Here is a 12187-nt window from a genome sequence, read left to right on the forward strand (position 1 = left end):
TCCCCCTCCATTTATGTTCCATGACCCCACCATATCAAAGCTGGGTTTATCTGTACAGCTTCATCGATCACATTCTTTCGTAACTTAGCCTTTATCCCCTCATTCCGAGTACCCTCCTGTTTCTACTAGCGATCATTCTTGCTACTTAAATGTCTGTAACTTCTAACTTATGAATAGTTGGACTGAGAAGGGGCTGGTGCTGGGAGCTGGCTTTCTTCTTTCAGAATACTTTTGGTAGCAACTGAGAACTCAAAGCATTAGCTTTCAAGTTTCTAATATCTTAGACCGCAGGCTTTCAGCACAATCTGCCATAAAGACCAAGTTGTCGACAGAGGCCAAACAACTTACTATATTTCCCCCCTCTGCCACTTTATACCTTTCAGCAGATGATCCATGTAAACTATGAACAACAAAGGTGAAGGATTACAGCATTGTCCAACCCCTGTAAGTACCTTGAACTACCATCAATCCTCACTGTAGCCCAATTGTCAACATAAATTCCTTTGATTGCTTTTAATAATCTGCCTTTAACCCCACAGTCCCCAGAATGTCAAACAACTCTTCCCTCAGTATTCTGTCATATGCATTCTCTAGATCTATGAAACATAAACATAACTGTCTATTCCTCTTGTAGCATTTTTCATTTACCTGGCGCATACTGAAAATCTGATCCGAACAGTCACTTTGTGATCTGAAACTACACTGCTTTTCATCCAATTTACTCTCAGCCACTGATCGTACCCTCCCTTCCAAAATGCCTGATATACTGATCAATGAAATAAATACCTTGAAGTTGTTACAATCCTTCCAGTTCCCTTGCTTATAGATAGGTGCAATTACTGTTTTTGTCCAATCATTCTATACTAATCTTATTACTCTGTGAATCCATTTCATCCCTATCTTCTAACTATATTTCAGGTCTGCTTCTTTTTGACAATGAAGTTTATTTACCATCCTTTCCACTTTCTCAAGTGTAATTCCACTGAAATCATTATCCTCATCCTCATGAGTTTGGTTGTTTGCCGACGTCAACAGAAAGATTTCCTGTTATGTTGAGAAGATTTTCAGAATATTCCTTCTACCTGTCCAGTGATTCCCTGGGATTTATTGTGAGTTCACCTGATTTACCCAAAACACTATTCATTTCCTTTTTCCCTCCCTTTCTAGGATTATTTATTACCATCCAGAAAGATTTCCCTGCCATTTAACCTAGCCTTTCCAAGTTATTACCAAATCTGCCCAAGATTTCTCCCTGGATTCAACAATTATTTGTTCTGCTCCATTTCTTTCATCTATGTACAATTCCCTGTCTGCATCAGTCCTTGTCTGGAGCCATTTCTGATACGCCTTCTTTTTACGTTTTATCCAAGGAAAAGTCTTGGGAAGATTTTGGTAACAACTTGGAAGTAATTGAAGAACATGTGTAGGTATTTTAAGGCAGAAACAGGTTCCAGGAAGGACATGAACAAGCGTAGTGCAAATGTGAGGACTTACAAAAGGCAGAAGTATTCAGTCATCAGTACGTAAAGATATCTGGGATTAAGGATAATGTTCAGTTAGAGGAAATGGCTAATACTGGCTAATAGATATATATTTACCAGATATTGTAATAGGAGTTGAATCATGACTGAGAAATGATATAATGGATGCAGAAATTTTCTCACGGCACTGGAGTGTGTATCGTAGAGATAGGATAGGAAAGGTGGGAGGGGGAGTTTTCATTCTGGTGAAAGAAGAATTTGTAAGTTACGAAAAAGTTAAAGATGAGACACATGAAATTCTAGGTGTAAGGCTCATTTCTAAAGATAATAGGCAACTTGATATATTTGGAGTGTACAGATCAGGAAAGGGTAGCACTGATGCGGATTCAGAATTATTTGATAGGATAGTCAGCTATGTGGGAAACGACATGGAAAGAAATGTGATTGTAGCGGGAGATCTGAATTTGCCAGATGTCAATTGGGAAGGAAATGCGAACGACAGGAAGCATGACCAACAAATGGCAAATAAGTTAATATGGGAAGGACAGCTGATTCAGAAAGTGATGGAACCAACCAGAGGGAAAAATATTTTGGATGTGGTGCTGATAAAACCATATGAGCTCTATAGGGAAACTGAAGTAATAGATGGTATTAGTGATCATGAAGCTGTTTTTGTGGTAGTTAAAAATAAATGTGATAGAAAGGAAGGTCTTAAAAGTAGGACTGTTAGGCAGTACCATATGGCTGATAAAGCAGGTATGAGGCAGTTTCTAAAAAGTAACTATGGTCGGTGGAAAACGGTAAATAAAAATGTAAACAGACTCTGGGATGGGTTTAAAGAAATTGTTGAAGAATGCGAAAACAGGTTTGTACCTTTAACGGTGGTAAGGAATGGTAAAGACCCACCTTATTATAATAGAGAAATAAAGAGAATAAGAAGGAGGTGCAGACTGGAAAGAAATAGAGTTAGAAATGGCTGTGGAAGTAAGGAGAAATTGAAGGAACTTACTAGAAAATTGAATCTAGCAAAGAAGGCAGCTAAGGATAACATGATGGCAAGCATAATTGGCAGTCATACAAATTTTAGTGAAAAATGGAAGGGTATGTATAGGTATTTTAAGGCAGAAACAGGTCCCAAGAAGGACATTCCAGGAATAATTAATGAACAAGGGGAGTGTGAACGTGAGGATCTTCGAAAGGCAGAAGTATTCAGTCAGCAGTATGTAAAGATTGTTGGTTACAAGGATAATGTCGAGATAGAGGAAGAGACTAAGGCCAAAGAAGTAATAAAATTTACGTATGATAACAATGACATTTACAATAAGATACAAAAGTTGAAAACTAGAAAAGCGGCTGGAATTGATCAGATTTCTGGGGATATACTAAAGACAATGGGTTGGGATATAGTACCATATCTGAAGTACTTATTTGATTATTGTTTGGCCGAAGGAGCTATACCAGATGAATGGCGAGTTGCTATAGTAGCCCCTGTGTATAAAGGAAAGGGTGATAGACATAAAGCTGAAAATTACAGGCCAGTAAGTTTGACATGCATTGTATGTAAGCTTTGGGAAGGCATTCTTTCTGATTATATTAGACATGTTTGTGAAATTAATAACTGGTTCGATAGAAGGCAATTCGGTTTTAGGAAAGGTTATTCCACTGAAGCTCAACTTGTAGGATTCCAGCAAGATATAGCAGATATCTTGGATTCTGGAGGTCAAATGGACTGTATCGCGATTGACATGTCTAAAGCATTTGATAGGGTGGATCATGGGAGACTACCGGCAAAAATGAGTGCAATTGGACTAGACAAAAGAGTGACTGAATGGGTTGCTATATTTCTAGAAAATAGATCTCAGAGAGTTAGAGTAGGTGAAGCTTTGTCTGACCCTGTAATAGTTGAGAGGGGAGTTCCTCAGGGCAGTGTTATCGGACCTTTATGTTTTCTTATATATATAAATGATATGAGTAAAGGAGTGGAATCGGAGGTAAGACTTTTTGCAGATGATGTTATTCTCTATAGAGTGATAAATAAGTTACAAGATTGTGAGCAACTGCAACGTGACCTCGAAAATATTGTGAGATGGACAGCGGGCAATGGTATGTTGATAAACGGGGCTAAAAGTCGGGTTGTGAGTTTCACAAATAGGAAAAGTCCTCTCAGTTTTAATTACTGCGTTGATGGGGTGAAAGTTCCTTTTGGGGATCATTGTAAGTATCTAGGTGTTAATATAAGGAAAGATCTTCATTGGGGTAATCACATAAATGGGATTGTAAATAAAGGGTACCGATCTCTGCACATGGTTATGAGGGTGTTTAAGGGTTGTAGTAAGGATGTAAAGGAGAGTGCATATAAGTCTCTGGTAAGACCCCAACTAGAGTATGGTTCCAGTGTATGGGACCCTCACCAGGATTACCTGATTCAAGAACTGGAAAAAATCCAAAGAAAAGCAGCTCGATTTGTTCTGGGTGATTTCCGACAAAAGAGTAGCGTTACAAAAATGTTGCAATGTTTGGGTTGGGAAGAATTGAGAGAAAGAAGAAGAGCTGCTCGACTAAGTGGTATGTTCCGAGCTGTCAGCGGAGAGATGGCGTGGAATGACATTAGTAGACGAATAGGTTTGAATGGCGTCTATAAAAGTAGGAAAGATCACAATATGAAGATAAAGTTGGAATTCAAGAGGACAAACTGGGGCAAATATTCATTTATAGGAAGGGGAGTTAGGGATTGGAATAACTTACCAAGGGAGATGTTCAATAAATTTCCAATTTCTTTGAAATCATTTCGGAAAAGGCTAGGAAAGCAACAGATAGGGAATCTGCCACCTGGGCGACTGCCCTAAATGCAGATCAGTATTGATTGATTGATTGATTGATTGATTGATTGATTGATTGATTGATTGATACTGGAGGAGCACTGAAATTTGCCTAAGATAATAAAGACATTTACAGGTGCTAAACATAATGCAGATAAATACTGGCCAATCAGCTTGACGTGTTGCTTCTATGCTCTGGGAAATTGTAATTCTGATTGTATTAAACACGTTTATGAAATTACAAACTGACATTTCGAGTTAGGAAAAGCAGACAGCAAGGTATAGCAGATATTTTATATTCAAAGGCTTTTGATAGGGTATATAATGGCAGGCTGCTGATGAAAATAAGGGCTATCAGACTAAACAAAAGAGTAGCTGAATGGGAGACAAAATATCTAGAAAAAAACCTTAGAGAATTAGAGTAGACGAAACATTACTGATTAAGAGGGAGATTCTACAAGGCAGTATTATTGGCCTTTTATACTTTCATATGTATACAAACAATATGAGTAAAGAACTGGAATCATCACAGGTAAGAGAATGGTTTCAGTATATTGGACCCACACAAGAATTACTTGATACGAGAACTGGAAAGGATCCAAAGGTAAGCAGTATGATTTGTTCTGGGTGATTTCTGACAAAAGAGTAAGAGGCAGGTCCGGACCTGTCTTACCAGAAACTTACATGCCCTGTCCTTTACATCCTTACTACAACCCCTAAATACCGTCATAACCATGTGCAAAGATCTGTACGCTTTATTTACAATCCCATTCATGTGATTACCCTGATGAAGAACTTTCCTTATATTAACATCTAGGTACTTACAATGATCCCCATGAACAACTTTCTCGTCACCATAAGACCTATCTGTGTTGGTGCGACATAAAGCGCCTAGCAAAAAAAACTTTCACCCCATCAATGCAGAAATAAAAACTGAGAGGACTTTTCCTATTTGTGAAACTCACAACCTGTCTTTAAACCCTGTTTATCATCATACCATTGCCTACTGTCCATCTCACAACATTATCAAGGTCATTTTGCATTCTGTGAACCAAGAAAGCAGTTAGTGGCACGTAAAATCAGAAATCATCATCATCGTCAATGTCCCACTCCAGTCGCCCGGATGTGATTAACAAGCCTCCTCCTCTCCTTTCTGTCCTTCCACTTTTCTTGCTCCATTACTTCTGCCACATCCAATCCAGCTTCTCTAATGTCCTTCAAAATCTGATCCATCCACCTTCTTCTCAGTCTTCCAATTTGTCTCTTTCCCTTAACTTCTCTTTCCAATTCCCTTTTTGCTACTCATTCCTTTCCCATTCTTTTTACATGTCCAAACCATCTCAGTCTTGCTTTCTGTATGTTCTGTACTAACGGTTCTATATTCAGCTCTTCTCTGATTTTAATATTTTGAATTCTATTTCTTTTTGTCTTTTTAACCGATGTTCTTAAAAATTTCATTTCTACTGCTTATCTTGTCTCTTATTAGTTACCAGTGTTTCTAGTCCGTATGTTACAATTGGTATGAAATACTGTTTATATAATGTTAATTTAGTTATCTTAGGTACTTTGTCATCCCATATAAGCTCTCAGCCTTGATGATAAAATGTTGTACCTTTACTTAGTCTGTTATTAATTTCAGGGTTGATTTCATTACTTCCATTAATAATGCTACCCAGATATGTAAACTGTTATACATTCTCTAACCATTCTTCATCTATGTTCACTTGGCTTCTCTTTCACTCTTTTCCACAGTGCATGACTACAGTTTTCTTTTTACTAATTACCATTCCAAACTCCTTCAGACTTTCATTCCAAACGTCCACTCTCCTTTATACTTCCTTTTCTCCCTTTCCCCAAATCACCACATCATTTGCAAATACCAAAACATTCACTTCATCACTGCTGATACTCTGTTTTACATGTTTTATGATTTCATCCATCAATATAATAAACAATAATGGTGACAGTGCACTTCCTTGCTTGAGACTTTTTTTGTATAAAATGTTTCAGAGTCACCATTTCCCACTTGTACACTGCTTTTACTCTCATGATACAACATTTTTAGCTTGTTAATTAATGATTTTGGTACATTCCTTTTCAGTAGGCATTCCCATATATGTTTTCTCTTAACTGTATATTAAGCTTTTTTCAAATCCAAAAAATATGAAGATGATTTCCTTGTTCCTTTCCAGATGGTTTTTTCCATTATCGTTCACACTGTAAATATCAAGTCTATTGTTGATCTATTCGGTCTAAAGTCATATTGTTCTTCCTCTAACTGTGTTTCTATTATATCCCTCAGTCTTTTGTCTATGACTTTTTCCATTATTTTTTAGCCCGTGTGATAATAGAGTTATACCTCTATAATTTTCACATTTCTTCCTCTTTCCTTTTATGAACAATGGTACATTGCTTCCTTGTTGCCAATCTTCAGGTATCCTTTGATCCATGTGGCATTGAGGGCTCGGTATAGCCATGGTAGTCCAATGCTTGCTGCTACCTTAATCATATTAGTCTTGAATTCGTCTTTTCCACTTGCTTTACCTTTGGTCATTGCTTTCACTGCCCTTTCAAGTTCCAACCATGTTATTGGGTTCTCTTCTTTTTCTCCATCTATTATTTCCATTTTCTTATCTCCTCCTTCCTCCGAGCAGTCATCATCATTATGAAGTTTTCCAAAATACTTTGCCATCATCTTCTGAAGACCCTTTTCGTCATGTACATTCCATGTTTTTTCACACTAGTTTTAAGCCTATTTTCATTTTATAAATATAAATGTTGATTCTTAGGGTGCCATATATGTTAAGGACACTAGGTTCAGGGCCCTGACCTAACTTTAGGCTAAGATTTATTTTCGGCTGATGATGCTTACTACTGTTAAGCGAAACATGTCCCATCTTACAACGCCTGTTGTAATGTTTATTTCCTAAATATAGGAAAGATAAGTATTGGAAAGGTGGTGTTAACTATTATTCTTGTTTTAATGTTCATATCTGATGTCCAATACGGTCTACAATGAGATTTATTACTTGTAATGTTTTCTGCTTTTTCTTATCCATTTCTTTCTTCACCTCGTTCCTTTCTTTTATGTCTTTTTTTATTTTGTCTGTCCACCACCATGTCTCCTTTCCCTTAACATTTGCTTTTGTTTTCCTGCATACCTCAATTGCTGCTTCCACAAATGTCTGTCTGAAATTGTCCCACTCTTCTTGTCCACTTTGTATTTCCATGTTAGGCAACTTCCTTTTTATACAATCTTGGAATGCCATTCTTTTATCCTCCTCCTCCAGTTCCCAAATCCTGGTCTTTGGTTTCTTCTTCAATGCAATTTTAGAGATTTTTACTTGTTTTAATTCCACAATTAATAATCTATGATCATCCTCCATACTTTCACTGGGGATTATCTTCGTATTCATGACGTATCTTCCCCATTCTCTGTCTGTTATTATAAAATCGATGAGTGTTCCATACTGTCCATCCCAACTATATTGGCTGATCTTACGGCTATTCTTCTTCATAAACCATGTATTCTTTATTATCAGGTTATTTCTGACACAGAAGTCCAACAGTTTCTCTCCATCTTAATTTCTATGCCATACCCATGTCAGCCCAGAACATTCTCATATCCCATTCTATCAGTTCCCACATGAGCATTCAGATCTCCCATTATCATGATCCCATCTCCAACAATATGTGTTTCCAGTTCATTGAGGAACTCTTCTTTTTCTTCCATGCTACATCCTGTCTGTGGAGCATACACCTGTACTATCTTCAGTAGTTCCTTGTTTACATGTATGTGCATTATTATAATTATTTCATTTACATACCCAACTTCAACTATTGGTTCAACATTCTGATTCACTACAAATTCCACTCCATTCCTTTTCTCTTTACTGTTACCCATCCAGTACAAGGTGTACTCCTTTCTTAGTTTCTTCATTCCTTTCTCTTTCCATTTTACTTCACTTAATCTCAGGATGTCGAGTTTTCGTCTCTCCATTAGGTCAATCAATTCATTTTCCTTCCCAATCATTGTTAAAATATTTATTGTTCCAAATCGAGTTTTGTTCTCTGATCTAACACTTGCACAAACATCAGCATTACCATCATACTGTGCAACTGAAGCCAGAGACTGCCAATTTCAGTTTTAAACTTCCATCCAAGGCTTGTATTATAGTTGAAAGCAAGTACAAATTTATTCATCTGCTGACCTGCTAAGCCTAATGCATCTGAGGATTTTTTTTTTTTTGGAGTTTCCTCCCTTAGCCTTTGAAGATCCCTCTCCTCCACAAGGCAGTGGTTTCCTCTTCTAATTTTCTCCAGAGAGGATGGGTTGCCTCATCCACCATCTTCACCATTCCAAAGTTCTTCTCTGCCTAAGATGCTGTTAAGGTCTTCACCCGTAACCCTGGGCATGGGTTCCACGTTACACCCCGTGAGACTGGGTCTCTTCCTGAACTTAGCTCTCCTTCACACCGGCCTACTGATGAGGATGATACCCACCCCCGCAATGTGGATGCGCCAGACAAGAATTACTCTTGTGAAGGATAGGGAAGATGACTCTATCTCTCTTGAGCCGGGTTAATGGTTGTGTATGATGCCACAGCCAATATTATATATTATTATTATTATTTACCTTATAAATTAGGTGACAAATATAATTTGATATAATTTATTTCATTCTGCTTAGAATGGAACATATCTCTTCTGTAAGTCAGAATTGTTTGCTAGCGTGTAATTTTTCAGATTCCCATGAATTCCTATGTTCTTTCTTCATTTAAAAGTATGAGAATATTTCATATATGGAAAACAATATAATTTTCAGATTGTGTAAATTCTGCAGAGATTTTGTGGTACTAACCAATCCTATATGTATTTTATGTTCCAAACTGCCCATACAGTATATCATTACTGTTTAATCTTTTGGTGGTGAGGCAGCTACAATTGTTTCTTTGCCCAATAAATAATTGTGTTATCACCCTATTTTAATTGTTCCTCTGTAGAATATTCTCTCCTTTAAGCATGAATATGCTTCTGGCTGGGGATCTATCTGGAATTAACATTTCAGTTTAGCATATACAATTTTGTGTGGACAGAAAACAAACACCATGGTAAACCAGTTCTTATCGTCTGTCTATCTGTACTAAGTCTTCATCATAATCTTCCTAAAGTTATTATCATTTGCCAGAAATCTGCCTTCTGTATACAGTGGGTTCAAATGGTGCTATGTTTTAAATGAGTTTCCACTGTTTTTGTCTGGTGTTTCATGTTGGTCACCCCCTGTGGGTGGGAGACGCAGCTGAAGAATACACCCACCATATCCCCTGCCTGTTGTAAGAGGCGACTAAAAGGGGCAACCAAGGGATGATTTGATTAGAACCATGAAACTACTTGTGATTAGTACCATCACACGGGGAACACCATGGTTGTCTTTACTTGCGAGTAATACCACTATGTTAGGTACACAACAGGTTTGTGATTAGTGGCAGCAGAGAGTGGCTTCACTGTAGGTTTACAGTACCTGTGATTAGTACACCTAGGTGAGGAACACCATCGGTTTGTGTTGCCTATGAGTGGCTCCATTATGTGAAAAACACTATGGGTTTGCGTTATCTGTGCGACGTACAATACTTGTGAGGAAAACCATGGGCGCCCATAGGATAGTTTGGGGGGGGGCCTAGACCTGGGGGTATGTGGTATTTTTAATATTTTGGAAGATGAATGGCGACTTGTATTACACGGTAGAATACCACACATGGTATCCCCTACCACTTCTACGTAATACCAATTTTTAAATCATTTTCTTGTAAGGAAAAAACCTGACTATATGAGATTTTTTTCCTTTCCCTGAGAGCTAGGGAGGGGCCGTGTCCCCGCCTTGCCCCTGGGCATAGTTGCCCATGAGGAGAACCATCATTTGTGTAACACCGTGAGTTTATGCTACTTTTGATTAGTACCGTAACATGACAAATACCATGGTTATACTTTACTAGCAATAAGTACCATTATGAGGGACCGTTGACCTGGATTTTGGACCCCTTTAGACAACAAGCATCCCCAGTTTAGGATTGTGCTTTAGAAACAGTCCCTTGGTCAGCAATACTATTGTTTATGATAGATTCTGGGTCAGATCCACTGTTTGTTTTAAATTCATATCCATCCATTCATTCTTCATCACATTTTTTATTCTGGTCAGTGAATGATTTTGAACTTTTAAACTGTCATTACATTTTGTACCATTAGGGGCCGATGACCTAGATCAGGGATGGCGAACCTATGCCACATGTGTCGGTAGGTGACTCGCGAACACGATTTCGGTGGCACACCACATGTACGTACTAACATTTTAATGTACATCTTGTACTATAGACTATACATATCTCATTCATCGTATAGTCGTAGTGTTTCAGGTTTAAGAAATAAATGCCGAAAATCTAAATTTCAGTTCCATTCGGATGTGCATTATGGCAACACTGCAACACTGATAGGTACGGAAGTCAAGTGAGAGAAATTTCAAATGCGGCCGATGAGACATTTCGTGTGTATTTCCGCTAAATTATGTTAACAATTAAAAACATTTAAGGAAAAAAAAAATAGCTGATAAGACAACATGGGTTGTACAAATTGCTTTGTTTAATAATTCTTAGTTACAGCCGGCTAAAATGGAATAAAAATGTAATATTTTCTGCACAAAGTGGAGGGGCGACTCCCCCCCCCCCAATCGCCGCTACTGATTAATATTGACAATACAGTATGATATTTACAATAATATTGATCGTGTTAGGTGACAAAAAAGTATTGACGGCAGATATTGAAGCGATATTGATGAAATCCAGATTTTCTGATCTCGGGGCGTCAATATTAAAAAGTGGAGGGGATATTGTCAATATTATTGATCGTATAGGGGCGGACGTTAATAATATTGTCAGTGCTCAGTTGTTGCCGCGCTTTCGTAGGGAACGGAAGTGACCTTTGTGCGGTGTATTATGATTATACGAGTGACCTTGAGGCGATGTCTGAAGACTTTGAAGCGGTAAACGACTCAGGTGGAAGAAATAATGTATGTGACGAGATGACGAAGACGGAAGACGAAGCCCTTCGGACCAATATTGCGCAATTTGAATTGCCTGCAGAACTGTGGAATTGTTCAAACCGTAAATACAGTAATAAAGCAGCTGGGATTGCTGCTCTTGACCGCCTCATCCCCTTTCAGCTGGTATGCAATTCATCTGTACCTTCGATTCATCCCTGTAACACCTTCTCGCCAAACTTCTCGAAATAAAAAAGCTAGAACGCAAGGTCCGATTGCTAAACAAAATGAGCTACTACAAAAGGCATGTTCATATTTGGAAAACTCGGAACTGCTCACTTTGTATGTCAAGCAGAGACAGTTTGCCGAGAAAGCAATAAATGACGTTTCTGTTCTGCCTTCTCGAGAGTGATTCTACCATCTGCTATAATTTTATGAACGTCCTTTCTTTCATTCTGAAATAATTGTGAGAATCCATCGCATCTGTCAACCTGATTTCCCTCAACAGTCACAAATGAGAATATTCTTCACGTTTTTTCAACCACTCTTTTCATCCACCGATTTCATCCACTCGACGAATACTTCAGATAGCCATAATTATGGCTACACATTTTTTTCGATCGTCCATGTTTTCAAAAGGCAAAGCCACAAAAATTCACAATTTCACTTGTCCGAATTTTGGAAACAAACGTACTGAGCACATTTATTGATACAATTATTGACAGTAATACAGATCGTGTAGGGCATGGCGATACTGACAGGAGTAAACGACTGTATTGACAATACTGATATTGTCAATAATATTGATCATGCAAGGGCCGCTATAGGGTAGCGGTATGATACTAGCCCTAAACCAT

This window comes from Anabrus simplex, chromosome 8 (assembly GCF_040414725.1).
Source record: "Anabrus simplex isolate iqAnaSimp1 chromosome 8, ASM4041472v1, whole genome shotgun sequence".
Taxonomy (NCBI): Eukaryota; Metazoa; Arthropoda; class Insecta; order Orthoptera; family Tettigoniidae; genus Anabrus; species Anabrus simplex.